Source organism: Lepidochelys kempii, chromosome 3 (assembly GCF_965140265.1).
Source record: "Lepidochelys kempii isolate rLepKem1 chromosome 3, rLepKem1.hap2, whole genome shotgun sequence".
In the NCBI taxonomy this organism is placed as follows: Eukaryota; Metazoa; Chordata; order Testudines; family Cheloniidae; genus Lepidochelys; species Lepidochelys kempii.
Genome location: NC_133258.1, coordinates 137,152,345 through 137,179,590, shown reverse-complemented (window position 1 = coordinate 137,179,590; position 27,246 = coordinate 137,152,345). Strand labels below are relative to the sequence as shown.

General features: G+C 42.1%; 1 protein-coding gene across 4 annotated transcripts in view; it reads right to left on the bottom strand.

Annotated features, from left to right (window-relative positions):
• CHRM3 (cholinergic receptor muscarinic 3) overlaps positions 1-19,878 on the bottom strand; it is a 462,402-nt gene extending 442,524 nt beyond the window's left edge. For all 4 annotated transcript variants that reach the window (XR_012157828.1, XR_012157829.1, XM_073335257.1 and 1 more), the window contains exon 1: positions 19,525-19,878. The gene's annotated coding sequence lies outside the window, so the exon portion shown is untranslated. The remainder of the gene's footprint in view (positions 1-19,524) is intronic.
• Positions 19,879-27,246: the final 7,368 nt, after the last annotated feature.

Genomic DNA, 27,246 nt, shown 5'->3' with positions numbered 1-27,246 from the left:
TTTCTCATATATGTTTATATAAGAAACAATGCAGAGAGGATTAAAAGTTGAGTCACTCCAGGACATACAAAAGCAAATTAAATTCTTTACTCATGAAGTCACAACAGAAAAGTATATAGAAGATTGTAATATAAAACACTGGCAGGATTATGACTAAGATTACTCGTATTTGTGTGTGTGTGTGTGTGTGTGTGTGTGTATGTGTGTATAATAATTACACACATTATAATAAGATGGAAAGAGTCATACATACTTTTGCAAACATTATTGGGAGATTTAGCTATATTAGGCACCTGCACACTATATATTTGCTTTCCTTTCTCCCCATATTTGTTTTACTTCACATTTTTCTTTTTTTAATACTTCTGTTTTTCCAGTTTTATCCTCCTTTCTCTAAGTACATGTCCAAAATGTATAAGCATTAATAGATTAAATTTAAGTAAGTTAAATGTAGACTGTAGTGGAAGCTCTATATGCCAGCACAAGTCCTCTTTACCCAAATCATCCTTTCAGAAGAAGCCCCCTGAACAGGACTCACTTTGTGAGTAGAAGGTCAGACACGTTACCATGGGCAAAGAAGGAAAGGAAATGTCAGAATTGAGGCCCCAGAGATTCAAGCTAATCTCAATGGGGCTCAAGTACAAAGGCAGATGCTGGTTCTAAAACATCCAGGAATCACACTACAAAGATCTGCCATCAGTTTAAAATTTCACCCCAGGAAGTGAGAGTAGTCTGTTACACAGGAGTAATAAACTTCCTGCCTGGAACACTACTCATTTCTGCCATTTGTAGAGGAGGACACTGTCCCCCTGGGAGCACTAGGAATGACTGTGCCTCAGGAGGAACACTCTCTTCAGACTGGTCAGTGCATGGGAGAGATAAGCATTCTGTTCTGCATCATCCATTACAATAGTGCAGATAGCCCCTCTAATGAGCCCATCTGGAGGCCGGGGTGGGTGGAGCTAGGGAGCTTTATACTTCTGGGTCGCTGCCTGACCCTGTGAGCCTGCCCCTCAGAGGGTCAGGCGGCGACCCGAAAGTATAAAGCCTCGCTCTCAGAGCTCACTAGAGGGCCAGCCACCAGGGAGGCCAGATGCCTCCAGCCTAGCCTGCGACTGGGAAGCTCCTGTGGCCCAAGGTGTGCACCAGGACTGGCCCGACTTGCTCTGTGCCCACTACCCGGAGGAGTTGCCAGACCTGCCCTGTGCCCGCCGCTCGTCCGGTAACCAGAGAACCCATGGTGCTGGACCTCCCAGAGGACTCCACCATGACACAGGTACCACCAGAAGGGGAGTCAGGAAGTAGCCCGGGGGCAGCCGACCCTAGTCTGGCTGCAGCTCTGCCAGAGCCCACATCACTGTGTTGCAGCCAGGATCCCCACTGACTCAGCAGCGTATCTCCTACCGCTGCTAGGGTCCCAGGCTGGGACGCAGTGGAGCGGGAGGGCCTGCGTCCCCCCACCATACAACTTGTGGGTGGCAGTCTCCCCTTCTCCCAAACCGTTTGGAAGTTTGGGCCTACTGCTACGCTCAGCCCTGCCTGAGGGCCTGAGCTCCTGACTCAGTATTGCCCCTCCCTGACCTAGGGCCAGGGCTTACTACTGTTTATATTGCTACTGCTATAGTATTATTGTGCAGCCCTGCCTGAGTCATTGGACCTGAGTCATTGTTGCCCCAACCTGACCTAGGGCTCCGGCGTAACTGTACTTATTTTCTGCCTCCACAAGAGCCATGAAGTTTGCAAGAGTAAACGTCAATTTTGTTACAGCCATCCATGGTCAGACTTGGTCTAGCTACATTTAGTGTCACTTAGCAAGAAGGAACTTGGCTTTCTTGACATGAAAAGGTGCATATCTTAGAGCCTTATAGATTCTCATAAGAGTGGATAAACAGTTTATATGTTAAAATCTCAAAACAGGTATAAATACATCCGACAGCCTGGATAAATTCAACTGCTCTTTGGCCTTGATCCAAAGCTCACAGAAATCAATGAGTCTTTCATGACTTCAACATGCTTTTGGCTTAGGCCCTATATGGTTCACTGAGGCTGACCCAGATTTGTAAACAACCTTGGTACAAGGAAGTTTGGAAATCCATTCTGTGGACCTACAGTCTATCACAGCATAGCCCTTTAGAAGGAAGGGGATACAGGGTCAGAGTGGGATTGGAAATCCAGAAGGGGGATTTCATGGTTCCCCAAATGAAGGGCCAGAGGCATCTTCAGAAGACTCTGGACTGGTCACTCCTCTTAGCTAGAATCACAGAACTATTACTTAGGTAAGTGGTTCCCAAACTTGTGCAGGGAAAGCCCCTGGTGAGCTGGGCTGATTTGTTTACCTGCCGCACCCGCAGGTTCGGCCAATCGCGGCTCCCAGTGGCCACGGTTTGCCGCTCCAGGCCAATGGGAGCAGCTGGAAGCAGTTGCCAGGATGTCCATTGGCCCGCGCTGCTTCCAGCAGTTCCCTTTGGCCTGGAGCAGTGATCGGCCGAACCTATGGACGCAGCAGGTAAACAAACCAGCCCAGCCCGCCAGGAGCTTTCCCTGCACAAGCAGCAGAACAAGTCTGGGAACCACTGACTTAGAAATGAGATAGGCTTACCTATACAATAAAGTTGCACTGGAATCAACCTAACACTGATATAGTTAAACAAGTACAAAAAGCTTTGTGGACACTCTTACTTTGTCTGACTTTAAGTCAGTTAGGAACAGGTCTTTCAGTGAAATAAAAGTGCCCATACAACCTTTTGCACCAATGTAATCATATTGGTGTAAAGCTCAGACTAGGTCTGGTAGCCCTGGCATAAGACAAGCCCTTCAATGGTTTTAAGAGTAGGATACATAGGTGCTGGAACTAGGAGTGCTGATGCTGGCTTGAAGTGGTTTCCATTATATACAGGGCTTACAGTTCGATTCAATGGCTCTCAGCATCCCCAAGATAAAAATTGTTCCAGCACCCCTGCTAGGATAAAGGAAACAAAACAAGCTTCTATAACTTCCACTGAGATTTTTTTAAAAGGTCTGTTTGTATGTATATGAGTATACACACACACAGCTTTATATTTAAAAGCATTGTACAGGGACATTGGTCAAGTATTTCTAAGCCTCAAATTTATACTTCATTAAAACAAGTTGAGGCCAAACACTTCACTTAAAATACTAATTCAGATTAGGTTTAATATGTATGCATATAAAAAAAAAATTCCTGAGCAATATCGAAAACCCCAAACAGAAATAGAAAACCCCAAACAGAGCAGTGTTATGCAAAGAACCTAACAAGTATGCTTTGATTGTCCAAGCCTACATGAAGTTTAAAAAGTAAAGCAAACAGCAAAAATGCTCAAACATGGATCAGAATGAAATCCTGACACTGCTGAAGTTAATGGCAGAACTTCTATCAACTTCAATAGGGACCAGGACTTCACCTCAGATCTTTAAAATTATTTCCATTTTAAAAAGCTGAAGGCATTATTGACAGGTTTTTTTTAAAAAAAAAAACCCTACACATTATCTGGATAAAGCCTCTAATTTAAATCTCCACCACATTTTTCAGGTTTCAGAGTAACAGCCGTGTTAGTCTGTATTCACAAAAAGAAAAGGAGTACTTGTGGCACCTTAGAGACTAACCAATTTATTTGAGCATAAGCTTTTGTGAGCTATAGCTCACTTCATCGGATGCATCCGATGAAGCCTAAAGATGACTAAAAAGAGACAGTCGTCACTGTACGACTTACTATATCACAGAAAAGTTTCAAACACTGATGTGACAAGAAGCTCAACATCTGTGCATAGCAATATGGGTTTGTCACTTAAATTTAGCAGTTTCAGAAGGCACACTGCAAACTACGTGTTTCATTTCAAAGACGTTTTCTTCTTGGACATAGCATATATGAATATAAACTCCTACCTGAAACTGGTGTATCTTATTTTGGAGCTATGATGGAAAGGGGGGAAGGGGAGGGAGATCTTTGGTTTTTAAATTAAGATTGAAAAACTTCACTAACATCTAAGTTACCAAACCAGACCATCTAGTTGGAGGATTGGGATCTTAGCAGCCCTGCATCCGTCATTCTTCTCTTTCAGGTGCTAGAAAAAGTTGGACCTGATTGTGTTCATGATTCAAGAGTGGCTTAAGTCCATGCTTGTTTTCAGACAGTGTCCATTCCAATGCCTCAGAAATGCTCACAGTTTAGTTTGAAGGAACAGATTCCCAGCTGATATAAATGGAGCTATGAAAATTTACACCAGCTGAGGATCAGTCACTGAATGTTCCAAATAACTCTCCAGATGAGTTACTTTGTACACAGAGTCAGATTTGATGTGACCAAACACTTTGTTTCTTGAGGTTTTGTCACATTGTATTCTTTCACATTTCTTGATGGAAGATTTAATATAAAACTTGTTCAATATGTCCCTAATTGCCTCATGTTATGTGTTTAAATTTAAATATGAAGTGAACACGAGTGTCAATACTATACTGTGTATTGATTTTAACTCTGATTCAGGAAAGCACATTGTAGCACGGCTGCCTTACCTTATCTGGCTTCAGGTTAGCTGCTGCCTCAGTTTTCCCTCATGCAGACTGGACTCCCAGTAAAGACTCACGGCCATGCCCAAGGCACTTTCTAGACACAATTTTATTCTTCAAATATAAAACTTAAAGCAAGATATTAAAAACAAAGACAGTTACTTTGCCAAGCCTGGGCTACACTTCTCAGAGAAGCTTGCCTCTTTCAGTGCTGAATGGAGGACAAAGCCTTCTTTCAAACCCCCTGCTTCAGGAATGATTGTAGGAGCCCATCTCCCTTTTACAGCTCCCTAAACTGTGCTCTTGCAGCCCTTTATAAAGATCTCCAGACTCCTTCCCAGCTGGATCTGATAAAGGACCAAGGCTGCCTGGCCCCAGACCCCCTGGTCCTTAAAAAGGGGCAGGCCACCCTATTACACACTGTTAAGCACATGTTTAACTGTCATTCCTGCATCATTACATTAAATTTATAACCTAATCTTGTGGGGGTTTTTTTAAAACAAGAAAGCCTAATATTCCAGTGAAAGTCCTACATTACTCTCAGGGTATAAAATGTTTTACAATTAATTATTATTTTTAGGCATATTCCCAAATGAGAAAACTAAACAGCTTTAAACGGTTTTATTAGTTACTTGTAAATATATTTTTTTCTGATGGATGGTTTAGGTTGTGTTTTGAATAAATACAGTTTGTGATGTTTCACTACCATAACATGAACAGTACTGCAAATATGGATTTGAATAACTTTAAAAGTAGCCAAACTAATTTAATGTCTTAGAAATAGTAGTCTTTAGGGTCTGAGCCAAAGCCCGTTGAAATCAATGAAAGAATAATTGACTACAGTGGATTTTGGATTGGGTCCTCAAGGAACCTTGGGAAATAGCTTTGTGCTTGAGACCATGTGGATCAGTAACCTTGATTTTTATTGGGCTTCAGTACAACATTGACTATCCACAGATGTAACAGGGATAAGATATTGGAGGGGGGTGGCAGGAAAACCAATAGATGTTGCTTAGGTTGGGAGTCTCCAGGTTTGAAATCTTTGTAGAGAAAAGCTTCAGGTCCTATACACTCTGTAGGACAGTCTCACCCCTTAAGAGCTTCAGACTGACAGAGATTTCTACATCTGTCTTGTGGTTTCTCAAATGTAATTTTTCCTCAATTCTCATTTTCCCCCATAGGTCTTATTTTCCAAACCTATTCATACATTTTTCCTCTTCTCTAAACTCTTTCCAGTCTACCCATCAAAGCAAACAAGCACCATCACCATCTCATTGATGGGATCAAAAGAACAAGATGTTACTCACTCAATGAATAATAAAAGCAATTATGTTTATAATAAAAGTAAGAATCCTTTCTCAGTCCTGTCCATTTCCAAAAGCTTCTTCTATATCTTCCATGTATTTCTTATCAATATGTTCTCCCCAAGAAGCACTTGACAGCAACTGCTGATTTGGGTTTGTTCGCCTTTTTTTTTAAAAAAAAAAAGGTAGTAATTTTTAATCAAATTTAATCAGTTTTATGTTCTGTATATGCAGTGAAAGCTGCACATACACTGAAGGGGAAAAGATTATATTAACCTCACCTATGAAGATCCATCTACAATGACCTCAACATCCAAGTCAAATATTCATCTATGTTTCTCCTGGTATATCCGTATATCCTCTATTCCCACTGCTAACTGGCAGAATAGTAAAGATTGCACTGAGAAAACAAGGAATCTGAGAATAGCAGCTCCTGCTTTCCATTAAATTCATCACCAGCCATCGACTACAGAGCTGCAGTTTTCACTAACTAGTGTGCCTACAAATCATCCCAAAATGGTTTTCTCTGTTCAGCCATCTCTATTCTTTACCAGCCATTGCTCACGGAGACAAGCCTTTTGCCTTAAAGCTGTGCTTCTGAAAGCTCTCTTCTCTCATTCAGGTGTGGGATTTTTTTGGAGGGGCGGGGTTAGTTTTAAATGTAAAACAGACCTCTTCCTTACCACAACATGTTTGTTTCCTTTATTTCCCTAGTCCTCTCACCCCTTATGATCTACAAGATTTTCTCATCCATCTTGTAGAGATAACAAGACTGTAGGTAACAGATATGGGACTATGTGCACCAGGTCAGATATCAGTTTCACGTTCACCAGAGAACCAAAATTATTGTCATCTCCAAGACTGGACTATGGTGTATGATTCCAGAAACAGTCTAAGACCCAAGAAAGTTTTAAATAAACAACAACAAAAAATGGAGAAACTCAAAATTAAACACTACAAAACTTACCTAGTTGGATCTAAGACTCCTTCATTTTGCGAAGGTAGTGCTAAATCACTGACATTGGAGAAAAGGAATTGGAAGAGTGTCTGTCTCTCTCTCTCTCTCTCTATTAGAGTTCTTGTGTGTCAATCCTTTCATTCCCTCACGTCCCCCTCCCTTTTTTATACCCTTCAGAGTCTTTTTGACTTAATGACTTTGCTCACCATGATGCTAAGCTGGGAGACGCCCACTGTTAGCATTTCAGCAAAGGTATTAATACAGGTACTCCTCGGACCTCCAGTACCAATTTGTGAATACAGTCAAGTCTATTCCACATCGTATGAAATTTTTTTTTAATTAAAGCATTGGGATTTCCTTTTCTGACCCTTCTTATGATTATTTCAAAAGTTCCTAAGTGTCAGAAGTATACCCCATCTTTGCTTGACACCTTGTTCAGAATAAAGCTCTTTGCATAGTTATAGTGCTCAACTTTTTAAGGTCAATAGCTGACTCTTCCCTTTGAGTGTCAGAACAAAGCATACCACTTTCAGTCATAGTGTTAGAGATATAGTGACCATATGCTCTCCATAATTCTCATTTCTCAATAATTCCCAGAGCTGGAAAATTATTATTTCTGGACAGATGGGATTCCCTCTGTCACAATGGTCTTGTGCCCAAAAAGTCTGAATAAAATTTGGCTAGTCTTCTCTGTTGCACAGTATTATTTGTTACTGCTCAGATAGTCAATTGAAACTTGCAACAAAAATATGTAACAATTTAATGAGCATGCAATGTGTACATCATATCAAATCAATGAAGAATTACTATTTACTTAAATACTATGATATATGAAGCAAAGAGATGCACTATTGGGATGTCCCTTGCAAGTCTGCGGTATAGCACATGGTTGCTGCCAATTTCTTTACCTGCAATCCTCTAATCATAAAATCACATTTTTTGGTGCCATTCATAAGAATAAGCAAAACACAATAAAGGTATGCATGCTAATGTCAGAAAGAGGTTTCCACATTTCTGGTTTGAAAACCATGTAATAAGGAACATGGCACATCCAAAAGCAGGACTATACTTTTGAGCTGTTTGTCCCCAGCAGCATGCTTTCAGACGCACAGAGTTCTCAGTGTACTTTGAAAGCAATAGCATTAGATATTTCTTCATAAAAGCATTGTGTGAACATTGGATCATGAAGCAATCCTTGGTTATAAAATGGACATATGGTTTAGGAATCCTATAATATAAAGAAAGTTATAGTGAAAGCCAGGTAGGTTCTGACTAGTAAGGCATGCAATAGGGTGGCTGTTAAATATGCATCCGATGAAGTGAGCTGTAGCTCACGAAAGCTCATGCTCAAATAAATTGGTTAGTCTCTAAGGTGCCACAAGTACTCCTTTTCTTTTTGCGAATACAGACTAACACGGCTGTTACTCAGAAACCTGTTAAATATATTTAATCTCTCTTTTGATTTGCAGTGTTCCTGGAAAAGTTTGTCAGGAAGTATTTCACTGAAGCTAGTTATGAAATTTCATACCTCCTGCCAAAAAAATCTGGATGTCAGCAGTTAGCTTCAGTGCAGCCTTTAACACACTTTGAATGTGGAAAGAGCCCTGCAAATCTGCAGATATCCACAGACCATATTTGCGGATTGCAGATCAAATGTGGATACAAAGTATGTATAAATGAGCTGTTTGGGTTATTTCTTCCAGATCTGATAGGCTGAGCCTACCCCTTTATTAGGATATGGATTCATATTAAGGGATAGTTGGAATGGGCGGAGTTTTGAGGGCTGGGAAATAATAACCTTGCTGTTACTGAATTGGCTGTAGTAGACTATCAGAGGGGAAACATTCAGAAGAGTTTTCAGGTCCCTTCTTATGTTGTGTGAATATTCCTCAATAAAATTCATATGTTTTTCATTTTAAATGTTTGTCTCTACTGATTATCAACCACAAGTTTAGGGGCCTGATCAGGTGAAGCAATTTTGATCTAAATTATGCCCCCCAAAATGCTGCTAGAATCAGGTGTGACATCCACCCAAGACATGGCATTAGATGAAAGCCACCACCCTCCCACACAAAGTGATTCCTCATCCCCCAGCATCTACTGCTTCCCTAACTTCCTCTCCTAGATCGCCCCATTTCTTCCTCCCTCAGCAGCCAGTGTCCTTCTTACCCTGCTCTCCCCATCTCTCCTTCTCCCCACTCCATATCTACAGTGATTTCTCTCTCTCTGGTACTGTTTCCCCTCTATCCCCATCAAATGCCCTTTAGATCTCCCCTTCACCCTTGGGCTAGGCGTCTCACTTTTAGCCCTGGGAAGTCTTTTTTTTTTTTTCTTCCACTTTATGCTTTCTCTGCCCAAACCCCTCTCTGCAATCCCACTCCCACCAGCACCCTATAGCATTTCACAACCATTTAGCATCTAAGTATCTTCAGTCCACCACAATCCCCAAAACCCGCAATTCTTCAGTATTCCCATAGCCATTCACCCCTCTTCCTGACATGCAAGGAGTGTGGAAGGCAGAATGTGTGTCCCACACATCTGCCTTACACTAAAGGATGCTGCCGTGACTGAAGAGGAGTATGGGTGCTGTCCTTTATTACCTCCTTCTGCTGCTTATTAATAAGGGGAGAGCCGAATGAGGAGTGGCAGCCAGCCAGCGCAGAGATAAAGAAGAGTCTGCGGCAGACTCCATGTGTCAGATTCAGTTACTGCCAACCTTTTCTGCACTCCACAAAGGGTGTTCCACAGCTCCACAGTCAATGCTGGAGAAAGAGGCAAACAGTTCATACAATCCAGTCTCGCAAAGGATTCCCAGGAAGGAGATAATACAAACTAACCTTCTGGATTGGAGGCAAGATCCATAATCTATCTCATAGGATGAGGAGAGTCTCTGCCTCCCAACTCTGTGCCAGGGAAAGAATATATAGTAATCTTTTGGCTATGGCTCTACATTTAACATCAGCGGGAAGAGATATTGATTGAGGATGCTTAAAAAGATAGACTTCTGAAGCCTTTTTTCAAATTCTGTTATTTGTTACTCCGCCTCCCTGGGCCTGAGCACAAAGCCGCCGCTTGCTTCTCAGACCTCCCAGGCTTCACGTGCGAACAGCTGATTTGTGAGAAGCGGTGGGGGGGGGGGGGGGAGTAGAGAAGCAGAGCAGGGCGGCGCGTTCAGGGGAGGAGGCAGAGCGGAGGTGAGATGATCTGGGGCCGGGCGCAGGGCAGGAAGCTGCCAGTGGGTGCTCTGCACCCACCGAATTTTCCCCATGGGGGGCTCCAGCCCCAGAGCACCCAGGGAGTCAGTGCCTAAGGCACCACTTTTGATGTGATCAGTGGGGGAGCGGCCGCTCCCCCTGCTCCCCCCAAGCTACGCTCCCCTGCCCCTAGGAGCCAGAGGGACCTGCCAGATGCTTCCTGGGAGCTGCCCCAGATAAGCACCACCGGGACTCCCCACCTTGGCCCCACAGCAGGTCCCTCTGGCTCTTAGAGGCAGGGTGGGCACCCACTACGGTGGCCCATGAGACCCTCCTGCCCAGTTCTGGGGGCAGTCAGGGGACAGGGGAGGGGAGTGGATGGGGCAGGAGTTGCCGGGGGGAGGGGCAGGGGAGGGCCACGCCCCCCTCATGGGGTGAGGAGGGAACCGGTTGTTAAGATTTTGACAGCTCATCACTGCTTATTTCCCTTAATGCAAGTTTCATATTCCTTTGAATAGTTACTATTTTTGCTGTTGTACACTAAAGAATTATTTTACCTGCTGTATGAGGGTTTGATTGTTGTTTCAATAGTCTGTATTGATGAAAGCAGTAAAAAACACAAACACAAATAAAGTGGCAATGTGGAAAGAGCAGAATTTCAGAGCAATGGATTTTTTACTACAGAAGCATGAAAAAGTAGTGAAACACTTCTGCTCAAAGAGACAATGAGACTGAGACTGCACTCAGGTGCAGGGAGGTCCATGCTAGGGCCTCTATTTGCAGGATCAAGGTTGTGCCATCCAAAATCAGATTTAATTCATTAACAGTCTGGCAAAAGAGTTGATGCCTTAATGCCCAAAGATAAAAATAATGTATGCAAGCAGTGATGAGCTGCCAAAATCTTAACGGGTTCCCTCCTCACCCCACGAGGGGGTTGTTGCCCACTCCCACCTCCTGGGACTCCTGCCTCATCCAACCCCCCCGCGTTCCTGGGAGGGCGGAGAAGCAGGCCGCAGCTTCCCGCTCACGCCAAGGGTGGCAGAGGTGAGCTGGGGCAGGGAGCTGTTCCCCTGCGTGCCCCCCTGGGTTACCTGCTGTGGTACAGGCGGCCCTCCTCGCGCCCCTTCCCTCCCCGGCTCACCTCCGCCTCCCTGGGCCTGAGCGGAAGCCGCGGCCTGCTTCTCAGCCTGCCCCAGCTTCCTGCGCGAACAGCTGATTCCTGCGCGAACAGCTGGGGGGGGGGGGAGCAGAGAAGCAGAGCAGGGCAGCGCCTTCAGGGGAGGAGGCAGAGCGGAGGTGAGCTGGGGCTGGGCGCGGGGGGGAGCTGCCGGTAGGTGCTCTGCACCCACCAAATTTTCCCCTTGGGTGCTCCAGCCCTGGAGCACCCATGGAGTCGGTGCCTAAGGCACCACTTTTGGCCAGTTAAATTTAGAAGCCCTTTTAGAACCCGTTGTCCCTCACGGAACAACCGGTTCTAAAAGGGCTTCTAAAATTTAACAACCGGTTCTAGCGAACCGGTGCGAACCAGCTTCAGCTCACCACTGTGTGCAAGGTAAAAATAGGTCTTCTACTGTGTCTCAGGTTCTGCAAGAGCAGAGAGAGTGTACTCTCTCTCATTATATTTACAGATATCCTTTTGATGTGGGTTAGAGTTGGATAGGGTCCTGCTGACTTAAAAAAAAAAGTTTTTTGATAATATGGGAGGGGACCCCTATAGTTTCTAATAGGCTTTTCCTTTTGTAAAAACAGATTACCCTCATGCCCCTCTCTTTGTTGTTACTGGGCAATAGCCAGGACGATTATTTACTTTCCAGGGTTAGAACTACTGGCAATCTTACAAACACTTGAGTAAAGTTAAGCACATGCCTAACTGTTTGCAAGATTGCAGCCTAGGCTATTACTCTCAAACCATCAAGCAAGCTCTAAAAACACCTATGTACATTATGCTTGCTCTCTGAATGTTTTATAACTAATGAAAGGTCCAATATGTGTCCTTGCATGTATAAATCAAGGTCAAACATGCTGCAGAACCTTTCAACTCAAAACATAGCGTCTCAGATGTAACATTGGATGGCAGACACTCATCTTCATTTACTTACAATTTAGAATAAATAAAAAGCACCCATGGACAAGCTCTGAATGCCCTGCAAATTAGTTAAAATTGAAAAATCAAAATACAATACATTCTGATCGCTCCTTCCAACAAGCAATAGCACATATTTAAATAATAACACCCCCGCACATCAGCTTGTACCTCACCCCACCTACCTCTCTTCAAAGGTCAGATAAAACAAAATCCTAATAGGGCCTGTTTTACAAATATTGATCATAAATACATGTGAAATTTAAAAACTAAAACAGAACATAGAATTAATGTGTATTTGAATACACCAAAACTGTGAGTACCATACTACAATGTGTTTCAGAGTAGCAGCCATGTTAGTCTGTATTTGCAAAAACAAGGAGTACTTGTGGCATCTTAGAGACTAACAAATTTATCTGAGCATAAGCTTTCGTAAGCTACAGCTCACTTCATCGGATACAATACATGACTACAATGTTTTTTAAGGTAGTTCTATTAAAAGTTCTCTGGAGTATTTTGAATTTTAGGCTCTTCCCCCTTCCCTGCACCCAGTTTGTTCTGATATTTCAAAGCCTGTAATTCAATAAAGAATAATATGATTCCAAATTGTTTATTTCTCCATCCACTTCTGTAAAACCCTATATTTTTAAAACATAATAATAAATCCCAAAAGAGTTGGTAAGATTTTAAAAATGATTGTTTCAGAATCTGGGGCTGCAGTTGGGAATGACTTATACATTAATTGTCAAAAGGGTCATCAATACAGCAGATATATTTGCTTTCAGAAATTTTAAGGTTAATTCCTGAGCTAGATCATACTCCTTAGATCAGGTGTTCTGAGCCCCCCTCCCACAAACATGCTATAAAAACTCCACAGCCCACATGTGCCACAACATTTGTTTTTTTGCATGTAAAAGCCAGGGCCAGCATTATGGGGTAGCAAGCAGGGCAACTGCCCGGGCCCCACACCACAGGGGGCCCCACAAAGCTAAGTTGCTCAGGCTTCGGCTGCAGCCCCAAGTGGCGGGCCTTGGAGCACCAGGCTTCAGCCCCATGTAGTGGGGCTTTGGCTTTGTGCCCTGGCCCCAGGCAGTCTAATGTCGCCCTTCTTGGCAGATTCCCCTGAAACCTGCTCATGGCCCCCCAGGGGGCCTCAGACTCCTCGTTGAGAATCACTGCCTAACATCTCCATGTGGGGCAAAAGGAAGGTCCTGCACTGGTGAATCTCTCCCTCCCGAGCTCTTCATGGGGAAGGAAAGAAAGATTCTGCCACCTCCATTGTACCTTCCTCCGCCACAACCAGAACCTTGCAGAGCCCTCTCCACATGGTTTGGCATGAAGACTAGGCAGGCTAGGAGACATGTATGTAGGGAGACTGAAAGACAAGGAGGTGGCACACTGTCCACCTCTGGCTCTACAGACCTTATCTGTAAAGATTCTTCCTAGACCCCCTCAAGGCTCCACGGGCCAATGAAAAGTCCCTGATAGCATGGTTAATGCAGCTATGATGCCAGGTACCAAAGTAGTGGAGAGCATACACAGGGAGCCAGAGACAACAGAGAGACAGGACCTCTTCACAGAATGCCCCAGCTTAACGCAGATCCTGGGATTAGACAGCTTTCTGTAGGCAGGGTGAGGAACCCTGCCTTCCCATCAGAACTTTGTGGTGGAAATACCGGCAGAGACTCTTTAATGAAATTATTCCCCCAGAACCTGCCCCCTCTGCAATGGCTTTTAAAGATGAAGCACAAAAACCCCTTCAGTAGTGCTAAACAACTGCTACTCAAGTAAGGCATTGTAAAGGTGATCAATTAATAGGAGTTAGACGCTGAGGTGCTTTTGAAAAACCCACTAGGTACTTATCTACATCTTTCAGACCCTAAATACATTTAAAAATCTGGCTGTCAGGGCCCAGTCCAAGAAACGCTTGTACCAGGCATAATCTCATTAATCTGTTCAGTGAAACTATGCCGGCTTGCCAGAACTGCTCCTGGCACTTTATTTACAGGGCTGGACCTCTAGTGGATTTAATAATCAGTTAGTGACAATTTCCTGCTAGCATTAAAAATTTGTGCCGATATAAAATATCTATATTATGGAAGTAATAGTAGTGACTGTAGATAAGACTGCATTGAGATTTTTACTTAAAGGAGAACTAAACTCCCTTTAGGTCCCTAGTGATTAAATATTTAAATTTTCTACTATATATTATTATAGTTTCAATTTTGGTAGTGATATAGCTTCCCCTCCGCCCCTTCAAATTTTTTAAACAGAAGACAAGCAAAGTGGTCGTCCACCCTCTTTTCACCAACTAGCGCCACCTCCCTGACAACATGAATCAGCAAACTCAGAATGGGTGGGTGATACTGTAGTAGTAGGATTGTTTGTATTTTGTATAATTTAAAACAAAGGGTAAAAAATAATGAAATAATAATGTGGCATGTATTAAATGTATTGGTGTATGATTTGATCATATCCTGCCAGCCAACCTTTTTGAATAGCAAAAAGGAATGGCCTAATGGGCCATTTAGTAAAGATACATCAGCCGGAATCCGTGTCTGGGCTGATTTCAAGGCAGTAACAGATGTTTTAAGGTCCCTATTTTGTTGTAGGTTTAGCATTTTAAAATAAGTAAAAGAATGCCATGAGTGTTTTCTTGTGCATTGCAATTTAATGTTCCTGTTCAAAATGTTCTGTGTAAATTAATTCTGTTTTGTGTGTAAATATGGAATGTAAGTGTTAAAAAAGAAATGTGAAGGCCATCGCTGAACCAGATGTATGAGAAAGGAACCAGAAACAGGTGCCAGGAGGCTGCAACACGCCCCTATTGAAACGTCAGAGGGCTGCAAATTAACAACTCTAAAAATAAAACAGGCACCTATCGATGGGAACAAAATAGCTGTAATAAAAGTAATTAAAAAAAAAAACACAAGTATGCATCGAACAATAATTAATTACAGCATGACGGTGCAAAACTCATTGGTCCCAATGAAGGAAAATCACTATATAAACAGGGGGCCTTGCCATAAAACTTTGGGTTCGTCCTGTCAAGACTTCCCTGGAGCATCGTGTCATGACCAATGGAACCCGGCTCCTCCCTACCGGTGATCAACCTAGCTGGCCACTAGGTTGATCTGGACTGGTAACTATAACATCGACGGGGGGGGGGGGTGCGCGCTAATTGTTGCATCTTCAATAAATGTGGTGTATTACCTTTTGTCCTGAAAAAGATCCCATGTGCTTCTTATAAGCATAACAATACAACTTCACCTCTCCTCATTTTCATATACACTGGCTACTTTGGGAAAGTAGTTGTACTGATTTCTACTCAGTAGGGCATCGTCTGACCCTCCACTTACAGAACCTACAATCAATAATTGTGTCCAAAAAAGCAATTAAAATTGATGCGTTTATTTTTCCTCCCTATTAAAAAAAAAATCATGCTGGAGTGGTCTATGCTCCTGTGAGTGTGGCATACATAACTCCTACTTAAAAAACAAAAACCTCAAACTTATTTCAGTTCATGTTCTATAATACTCAGAATGTGTAGAGCTTATTATATAGTATTATTACTCAGCATTTCGAGAAGTAGGGCTGGCCTCTCTTCTAGTCCCCTTGTTGAAACACACACTTTTTTTGGTTAAAAGCTAGTAGAATAAGTTCATTAAATACTTCGCTGGACACTGGCCCACAGCACAACCACCACACAGTTTGATACAACCAACACTATTGAACAGAACAGAGAAAAATATTGCCAAGGATAGATCAAGTCAGGAATAAAATTATCAGAGATGTTTAGAAAAACTTGCACAGCTATAATCTACACGCAGTGTTATTAATATTTCACTTTGTGAATATAAAGTTTACAAAACAGCCGTGTATATGTATCATATATTCAAAAGTCTTATGCTGTTTGAAATTCATGAAAACATGGTTGTAGAATGATATACCCTTCAATAACAGTTTTTCTTATTCAAATTACTCCCTATATTATAGCATGAACACATTACAAACTATTCTCTGGCTAAGAGATTATTACTAATATCACTGGTAACAGCGGTAACAAATAAGCTACTATTTTAATTAGATTATATAATTAAAGATAGCATCAGTTTATTTACACACAGAGATTAGGGCCTCTATCACAGTCATATGCCTCACAGATCACTTATCTCATCCTGAAGTAATCTGCTCAGAACACAAGCCATCTTTATTGCAAATGGTTCATTATTTCTTAGTAGTCATGGTCTTAATGTCAATCAGGTCATTTTGGATGTAGTGAAGGGGTTCTCAAGCTCCTTTTATAGAGTCAACCATATCTTAATATAGTTGTAAATGTGAGGGAAGGTGATCTAGAAGGCAATCACATAATATCATTGTGACTATTACAGCAGTTGCCTAAGTGAAAAGTAATTGTGTGTTTGTAAGATGTCTTTCAATGCAATTTATCTGCTGGAAACAAGGATGGAAAGCACCACATGATTAGCCAGTTATTTTCATCACTGAAAATTTTGTCTGAATAATCATTTCACGATTAGATCCCAAGTTTGGTTCCACCAATGCTTATAATATATCAGGCTAGAACAAAACATTCAGTTGTAATTAAAGGGAGCCAGAATACTTCTAAAATTATGATTGTTTCTTTAAAACTAGAACAGAGTTTCATAGATGGAAAGTTTATCTGCTTGGAAGTATTGCCCAAGGTGAATGAATCTTCAATAATTAACACATCTGATAAACTGTAGTTTTAGGTATAACACTTTATTTGCAATTTTCAATCATATGATCACGATTGGTACTGGGAATAATACTGTAGAATACACATTCTACCTCCAACAAGTTGTCTATGTAGTAGAACAACATGAAATTTCAGTTTCATGCAATACGACAGATTGCATTTGGATGTTATTTTATACAAAAGGAAATAACATTCTGGAAGGAGTTGAGTTAATATGAATGTATTTTCAGACAGATGAATGTTTCTGAATGTACATGTTACAATATTTTTACTGTAAATGAGGATACATTACTTCAAAATCAAAACCAACTTGCCTAGACACCAGCCAAATATTGCCCAAGCCTGATCCAATATGAAAACATAAAATTTAATTTCAAGGTGTGGTGCCAAAGGGCATTAAACTTAAAAAGCATAACCAAAATGGGAGGCATAAAAGTTACCAACTGCACTGATGAAATCTCAGTAGCTAGAAGCAAACCAAATATGTTAAATTAGTATCTGCCAGGATTATGTTGTTAGTTGCTACTATCATTCAATAATATTTTAATATTCAAAACAGGTTAGGAGGATGAGTTTTAATATTTCAGCTCAATTTCACAAATTGTTCAAAGAAAATCCAAGTTACCCAGTTAACAATGGTACAACACTAGAGTCAAAATGCACTGTTTTTACTGAATGACATCAAGAACTGTAAGAACTACATTTTATATTGATCACAAACTACAAGGTAACCAAAAACACTTACATCACCGATCATATTGAGATTTATATATTCCTTTTTAAAAAGGGAAAAAACAAACATTTCAGTACCATACATCAGAAGACTCAAACACCACTTCCATGCCACTAAGAATTGCTACTGTGTAAGAAACAGTATGCTTGAATGCGGAGGCACATTTTTTGACAGCTACAACGTTGGCTTCCATTATGGAAAGATCAGTATTTCATCCTGGAGTTCAGTTCCAACACAACTTAAGCCAACTAAACATTATGTCTGATTAAACATACAGATGCAAACAAAATCAGACCACAGCACATTATTCACTGCCTTTGATGTCTAAAGAAGTGATGAGCATTATGGAGGACACAGGATGAGATACCAAAGCAATATGTCAAAAAAAAAAAAAAAAAACATCGAAATGAAAGCAACCCCACAACACACCCACAAACAGCCATTCTAGTTTTTCATTATTAAATATTTTTAAGCAACATTTGAGGTTGTATTTTATATGTCTATGGCTACTTCTATATATGGAGAATAGAGATAACGATTTGGATTTGTGCTTTACAAAAGAGCGACAGAAAATGAGACAAAGTAATCTCAGGCAATGAGAACTCTTTGGGTCAGTATAGAAACTAGCACGGCGAGATATATAGCCCAGTGTGTATTAACATATTTGGGTTTCTCTACTCAGATTTAAACACTATTCAGTTCTCACGGTGAACCACACTTTTTAAAAGTAAATACTTGGGCTCTATTTTAAACACTTGCAGTGTTGATATTATATTTGGCACAACACACGCTGCCCACAAATCTCCCAGAACTTAATTTGCGTGAAAACCTAGACTTAAAAAGACGCCAATAAAAAGCAGAATATGGGTAAATTCGTAGAATGAGAATCATTATCGAAGAGAACAAGATTTAAAGACCAATTCGCCACCGACGATGTCAAACGGCACGAGTAACTCGTAGTGCGCCTGAAGCCTTCATAAATCCCTGAAAGATTTATATACTAACCACCACAGTCACTGCCAGGGTAAGCACAGGTTGCGCTTCTGCAACGAGGAGAGAGATTCTGACACAGGGGCTATTTGAAAGGCGGTCGCAGCTGTCCTCTTAAAACCCCAAACAATAACCTCTCCACCGAATTAGTCACCATCATGCGCGGGTCACCTCAACCTATACCTTTCCACAGCCAATGGTGACCGTTTAGTCACTGCAAAGGAGGAAAGCTGCAGAAACGCACCGGCGCCACTTATGGAGGACCAGACCGGGCACCGTGAGGAAGATCCCTGCCGTGGGGTTTTTAGGGAGAATCTGACACCTCTGCATGGGCGTTTTTAGAGGGGCACCCACATGAAACGTTACTGCTCTGAATCGACTCCTAGCCGGATTTTGCCAGGTGTCCGATTGGGATGCAGTTCCGCCTCCGCGGACCTTTGGGATTTAGTATCCGACAGAAGCGAGGCAAAGCGTCTGCCCCGCACTTGAATCATATTGCCGAGAGACCCAGGGACACGTCCTCCCCACCCAGCGCCTTGACCTAGGTGTGCAAGTGCCTGGAGCTGGATGCGCCCCCACGCTGCCCGGTGGGATCAGGCTGGGTGGGCAGCAGGGACAGGAAGGCGATGCAATAGGCTCTAAGGCAAACAAACAGCAACAGCTAGTCCGTCCCCCCACCATCCCTCGGAGAACACCCCCACGCCTTCTCCCAGCCGTCAGCGCGCTGATGGAAAGCCGGGAGCTCCCTCCTAGGGCTCGACTCGCGCTCACATCGACACCACTTTCCCCCCTCTCCAGTGGCAGAGCGGGGGGAAGTCGTCACAGCGGCCACCGCTGCCACAGGGCAAACCTCGGTCCCTTCCTCGACTTGCCTTGTCCCCTCCTTCCCCCCCAAAGTGACTTTACCAAAAACTTTCGCCCAGGGGGGTAACCCGCGCGGCGCGCCCGGGCTCTCTCCGCGGCCGCTTCCGCACGACAGCGCGCGGGGTCCGCTCTCACCTGGCTGCCCAGGTGCCTCCGAGGAGCGACCTCCTCCTCGCCCGCAGCGCCAGGGCGTCCAGCGCCTGCTGCTCCCCGCTGAATCCGGCGCGACCTAGGAGCCGGCCCCTCACGGGAAACGGAGGCCAAGCGGCCGGTACATCCCCCTGCGGGCGGCGCTGCTCGGGGGGCACTTCGCACCCCACCGCCCGGGGAGCTGGAGCAGCTGCTTTCCTCCCGCCCGGAGCAGCGGCAGCACCTGTGCCCGGGCAGCGGCAGCGCCACCGCCACCTCCAGTCCCGCACTTTCTTCCCCCGCGCTCCGAGCCGGGCGCCCGGCTGCAGCCCCTCCACACGGCGAAGCCGCCGGCGCTCTGCCGAGTGCCGGAATGTCTTGAGCTACCGCTTCAGCGGCTTCCCCCCTCCCGCCACCGAGCAGCGCCGCGCCGCGCCGGGACCCAGCGCTCCGGCAGCTCGCAGGCGCTCCGCTCATTGGCTCGCCCGCCGCTGACCTCACTGGAACCGCTCACGCCCACCGCCGGCCTCGCCGAGGGATTCTTTATTATAGGGGCGCCCGCTAGCGCTGCGCGCCCTCAGTGGCGGGGACCCGCACACGGGCAGTTCCAGCTTCGCTCCCCGCGCTTGGGCTCCTGCCCGCTCCAATCTAGCCCAGTCCCCACTGCAGCTCCAGTCCAGCTTTTTTGTTTTTTTTTCCCTTTCCGCTCACCTGCTGCGCTCCACGCCAGCCCCCTGGCTAGCTGTGCCCCGGCCCTGTGCAGCTCCACTCCAGTTATTTCCAAGACTGTTCTCCTTCCCCTCTAATTCCCGTCTTCCATTTATTCTTTTACGTAGAGACTGTCCAGTTTGACCAATGTACATGGCAGAGGGGCATTGCTGGCACATGATGGCATATATCACATTGGTGGATGTGCAGGTGAACGAGCCTCTGATAGTGTGGCTGATGTTATTAGGCCCTGTGGTGGTGTCCCCTGAATAGATATGTGGGCACAATTGGCAACGGGCTTTGTTGCAAGGATAAGTTCCAGCAATGCCCCTCTGCCATGTACATTGGTCAAACTGGACAGTCTCTACGTAAAAGAATAAATGGACACAAATCAGATGTCAAGAATTATAACATTCATAAACCAGTCGGAGAACACTTCAATCTCTCTGGTCACGCAATCACAGACATGAAGGTCGCTATCTTAAAACAAAAAAACTTCAAATCCAGACTCCAGAGAGAAACTGCTGAATTGGAATTCATTTGCAAATTGGATACTATTAATTTAGGCTTAAATAGAGACTTGGAGTTGCTAAGTCATTATGCAAGGTAGCCTGTTTCCTCTTGTTTTTTCCTAACCCCCCCCCCCCAGATGTTCTGGTTTAACTTTGATTTTAACTTGGAGAGTGGTCAGTTTGGATGAGCTATTACCAGCAGGAGAGTGAGTTTGTGTGTGTATGGGGGTGGGGGGGATGTGAGAAAACCTGGATTTGTGCAGGAAATAGCCCAACTTGATTGTCATGCACATTGTGTAAAGAGTTGTCACTTTGGATGGGCTATCACCAGCAGGAGAGTGAATTTGTGTGAGGGGGTGGAGGGTGAGAAAACCTGGATTTGTGCTGGAAATGGCCCACCTGATGATCACTTTAGATAAGCTATTACCAGCAGGACAGTGGGGTGGGAATAGGTATTGTTTCATATTCTCTGTGTATATATAAAGCCTGCTGCAGTTTCCACGATATGCATCTGAGGAAGTGAGCTGTAGCTCACGAAAGCTTATGCTCTAATAAATTGGTTAGTCTCTAAGGTGCCACAAGTACTCCTTTTATTTTTATTTGAGGTTTTTATCTTATCAAACAAATAAAACAATAAAAATGATGTTTGTGAAGTGAAATTACATAGGGATATACTCCACTAATCCATACTAAGGTGTTTTTTTCTGTCTTTGTTTCTCATTGGCCTTTTTATTTTTTTAAATTAAAATACATGAGTAGTTATTGGTGAAGATTGGGTACTGCATAAGTATAATAGCTTATTTTCTATTGCTTTCTAAATACACCTCTATAATATCATATGTTCATAACATACATCTATTCATATAGCATATACTCCTTGCTGTGGAATAAAGCAACATGGATTCAATACCTATTATTTTGGTCAAAGATTCTTTTAAGCTGCCTACATCTTTCAGATGAACAGGATAGTTTATAATGCCACAAGGAGTCAAATATGGATTTTCATATAGTTACTACTAATTATAACAAGTTGAAAGGAACCAGTATTGTGTATTAGGTAAAAATCTACATTTTTGAAGACCCTACAAATACACATGCTAGCATGTTATAATATATTACAGTCTCATAACTTCCTTAATTGATTAACTCTGCGATGAAAGACTAACAAATTACACCCTAAGTTTGTCTAAGTAGGAAGGAACTTCAGAATTAAAACACTTTCTAACTAGGCTCTATACATTACTTAATCTGAAGTTGCTATGGCAGTAAGATACAACAGGGTGTGTCTTATTTGTCCAGTAATACATACTTGTCCATTAGTACATGCAAGGCACAAGGCCACAAGCCAAGTATCTTCATTCGCTTGAGACAGATATTAATGGGACAATAAAATACTCCGTGGTTCTCTTAATGCTTTAGTAATAATTGACAGTTATTTAGTGCCTTTACCCAAACATGGTCAGATCATAGTGTTAGGCGATCAGGGTCAAATATTACACTGATTTCTGAATTGCAGGGTAGAAATGGGCTCTCTGCATATAGTAGGTGAGGCAGCATATATCATATGAAACACAATGTTTAACTTCTCAAGCAAGTTGAGGTTAGTTTGGCATTAACAGTGAATTTATCTTCTAGGGAAGCTTGGGGCTGGGAAACAAGTGCTGTGATGACAGATCTTCTTGACTGGAAATGTACGCAATAAGTTTAATTTCTGTGTTAAACTCGTATTTAAGGATCTCAGAGACCTTTATAAACAATTAATAGATCGTGAAATTGAGATAACACAAGGTGAGGTGGTCTTGCTCAAACTCAGAAAGGAGAGACAGTTATAGAACTTAGAGCTACTGACTTCCAGTCCTGTGTTTTAGTCACCAGACTGTCCGTCCCCATATCATGCATATCAGGATCACATAAATAAATGTACAATGTGTCCAGTAGCTATTATTTACTTTCTAGCTTCATTTCTTCTCTAACATCTTCTCTATGGCTTTCCTTACCCCTATATCTTATTCTACCTTGTCTACCACTTTCATCTCAACCTGTTTCTTAGTGCCCCACATTTCATTCGTTGTCTTTTGTTTTTCCTCACTTTCCTTTCCTTTATAAACTATTTAAAAAATACATTTCCCTGTCATTTGAACTGCAAAATTAGTACCAAATCATCCTTCTTCACATAATGATGAATGGAATCAATTAACTGGTGTCAGAAAACATTGTCCAGATGCTAAGAAAGTGATATTTTGAAAACACATTGGGCAAACATAATGAATCAGCTGTGTGGCACAGCAATTACAAGCATTTGAAATGATAGTGAAAGACTTTTGAGCAGCTAAACACCTAGAAATTTGAACATTATGGCGCTGGATTTTTTCACGGGATCACAGGGAAAATATTTTGTTGGTGAGCAGAGAATGCAGCACAGACTTTTTTTCAATTGTATAATAGTTGCAGAGCAAAGTGTTCATACATTTTTTTTCTGCTTGGAAAACTGGGGACATCTCCATAGGACAGAAAGAAGTTTGCATGTTTCTATAAGCAGAGAGAAGAGTCTTATCTTCTAGATACTAGACCAACATTCAGAGTTCCTGGAAGATGCTATAAAGTGCATATCCCAAACCCAAATAAGGTACAAAAAATTGAATGACAGGTTTCAGAGTAGCAGCCATGTTAGTCTGTATCCGCGAAAAGAACAGGAGTACTTGTGTCAATTTAGAGACTAACAAATTTATTAGAGCATAAGCTTTTGTGGGGCTACAGCCCACTTCATCAGATGCACAGAATGGAACACATAGTAAGATATAGATATACATACAGATAAGTTGGAAGTTACCATACAAACTGTGAGAGGCTAATTAGTAAAGATGAGATATTATCAGCAGGAGAAAAAAACCTTTGTAGTGATAATCAAAATGGCCCATTTAGACAGTTGACAAGAAGGTGTGAGGATACTTAACTTACGGAAATAGATTCAATATGTGTAATGACCCAGGCACTCCCAGTCTCTATTCAAACCCAAGTTAATGGCACCTTAGAGACTAACCAATTTATTTGAGCATAAGCTTTCGTGAGCTACAGCTCACTTTATCGGGTGCATTCAGTGGAAAATACAGAGAGGAGATTTATATACACACAGAACATGAAAACAGGCTTGAATAGAGACTGGGAGTGGATGGGTCATTACACAAAGTAAAACTATTTCCCCATGTTTATTACTCTCCCCCCACCCGTTCCTCAGACGTTCTTGTTAACTGCTGGAAATGGCCTTCTTTGATTATCGCTACAAAAGGTGCCCCCCCCCGGTAATAGCTCATCTTAAGTGATCACTCTCCTTACAGTATGTATGATAACACCTATTTTTTCATGTTCTGTGTGTATATAAATCTCCTCACTGTATTTTCCACTGAATGCATCCGATGAAGTGAGCTGTAGCTCATGAAAGCTTATGCTCAAATAAATCGGTTAGTCTCTAAGGTGCCACAAGTACTCCTTTTCTTTTTGTGAAACAGACTAACAAGGCTGCTACTCTGAAACCTGTAATTTTGCAACAAAAAAGCTTCAAAAACAGACTCCAAGGAGAAACTGCTGAGCTTGAATTTATATGCAAACTAGATACCATTAACTTGGGTTTGAATAGAGACTGGGAGTGGCTGGGTCATTACACATATTGAATCTATTTCCGTAAGTTAAGTATCCTCACACCTTCTTGTCAACTGTCTAAATGGGACATTTTGATTATCACTACAAAGGTTTTTTTCTCCTGCCGATAATATCTCATCTTAACTAATTAGCCTCTCACAGTTTGTATGGTAACTTCCAACTTATCTGTATGTATATCTTACTATGTGTTCCATTCTGTGCATCTGATGAAGTGGGCTATAGCCCACAAAAATTGAATGAGGCATACAAAATGAAGAAAACAAATGTAATGAGTTATAAAGACTCCCAGGGCCAGTCTAGAAGTGCAAGAAAGAAATCAGCACAGAGCTCCCCAATTATTCACTGTTGCCAAGTGTGTCTGTGTGTACATGTGTTATTCAGATAACAAACGTTATATTCAATAGGACACCACAACGTACTATTCAGCTGTAGGGTAGTGTTTAGCATGTAAATGTTCACATGGTTTGAAAGAGATTCAGTCCCATCAGGACACTTCTGCATTAGTCAGACTGTAAAAGGTACATATTTAATGCATCATTATGCAACTCCAACGTGTCATAAGATTTCTGCAAACCAGGGAATGAATGCTCAGTGCAATTTATCCTATTGCAGAAAGAAACCCTTATGCAAGAGCAGGAAAATAGAATATCACTTCAGTGAAAGCTAGATCAATGGCCCTGACAGATTGAGTAGTTCATAGTAAAGCATTTTTAATCACCTGTCATGCTCCAGAATTGCTTTTCAATGATTGCAAAAGCAGGACAAGGAAAACATTTTCACTTTTTCACCTTCTTCTGTAAATCACAGTACTCTTTTCAAAACCAGGTGACCAAGAAGAGAGAGCCCTTGTCCAAAAAATTGGAGATACTTTTCTAGTCTGATCACAAGTCTCAGAGTTTGAAGAAATGGAAGGCAATCAAGCAGCTATAAATGATGTTACAGTGGTAAAGAAACTCTCCCAGAATCATCCAGGTAAATGTGAGAGGCAAATTATATTGCTCAGCATAAAGCCCAAGCATTTAAGAGATCCAAAGCATTTTGACTCCACAACTTCACCCAATTATTCAGATCTGGTAAAGTGCAGAGTTTAAAACAGATGATATTTTAATTGATTTTCAAGGTGAACGGCCACTGGCTGTAATAGTAAACTTTTGGCAACTTTCATTAGAGGGTCTCTTTTCACTTTTTTAAACATTCATTGCATATGAAGACTAAGACCCAATGGTATTTATGTATTTAACTCCCCTTGAAATCATTGACATATCTTTGAGGATCTGGGCCTAAATGACTTGCCCAAGGTGACACAGGAAGTCTGCGGCAGAGCTAAGTATTGAAATCAGATCTTTCTTAGATTTTTAAGGCCCTTTGACCTCCTTTCCAGTATCTAAAACTTTTGATATTTATAGAACTAAAATGTACACAATGTTGTTAAGTTTACTTTTGAGGTAATAATAAAATATTAACAATTTAGCACTTATATCACACCATCTTTGGTGAACATTGCTCAGCTAACTGTTAACCACTGGTATTCATAATTGAACAGAAACTCATAGAAGCTGAACTCTTGCATTTGTTTTTGAACAGCAGCTGAGATCTTGCATTTCACAGGATTAAAAATAGTTTTACTGTTTCACTTGAACAAGAAGCAAATGATGCAATGATTTAAAGACTGAAATAGAAGTTAACAAGAATAAAATGAGATTATCACACAATTAACTAAAGGGTCTTATTGATCTTGTTCTGAGATGTCAAGATTTCTCACCTCCCCCTTTTTTTTTTCCAAAAACCACACACACAAACTCACTTTCCTGCTGGTAATAGTTTACCAGCAGGAGAGTGAGTTTGTGTGTGTGGTTTTTGGAAAACCTGGATTTGTGCTGGAAATGGCCCACCTTGATTATCATACACATTGTAAGGAGAGTGATCACTTTAGATAACCTATTACCAGCAGGAGAGTGGGGTGGGAGGAGGTATTGTTTCATGGTCTCTGTGTATATAATGTCTTCTGCAGTTTCCACAGTATGCATCTGATGAAGTGAGCTGTAGCTCACAAAAGCTTATGCTCAAATAAATTGGTTAGTCTCTATGGTGCCACAAGTACTCCTTTTCTTTTTATATATAATCATGTTTAGGTCTGTTTTTTAATTATAGAATTCAAACAAGAGAGGGGAAAGAGGGGATTTTGCCACCCTCCCCAAAGACCTATGCTCCCTTTCTATCTGTGCAGACTATTTTATGGAGCAGGAGAGAAGGGGGTGAATTGTCTTCTGATAGGTTCACCTCCCTCCCTACACAGAGCTTTTCTGTAAGATTTCCACATTTTTTTCTCCTCCTCACAGCTGACTGGATCATGTACGCTAGTGTAAGTGAGAATATATCCTGTAGGGTGAATTCTGATTGCACTCCAGCTGTTCGCTATCCCAGAAGTATTCTGAGACATCTCAGGGAACCTATCACTAACACAATATAAGTAATGAGCCTGAGACAGGCAATACAACAAGAGTTAATTAGCAATCACCTACAGTAGGAAAGGGAAAATGTCTGTGTTTAACACAAACGATTGAAATCCCAAGCCTTCTCCAGCCCAGATCTCTCCTTCTAAAAAGCATTAACGGGGTTGCTTGATTTTATAAGTGCAAAGCCAGAATGAAGCTGTGATGTTGCACCCCTTAATGCTTTATAGAAATATGCTTATGAGTGTAAATATGCCATAACTGGAGTATGTTTTATGCTAGATATGCCATGTAAAATATCTCTGCAAAGGCTATGATCTACTGAATATATTCATCCTATTTGTATGCATGTATCATTTTTGTATTTGAAGTTATTAATATTGGCTATTTGTTTGATT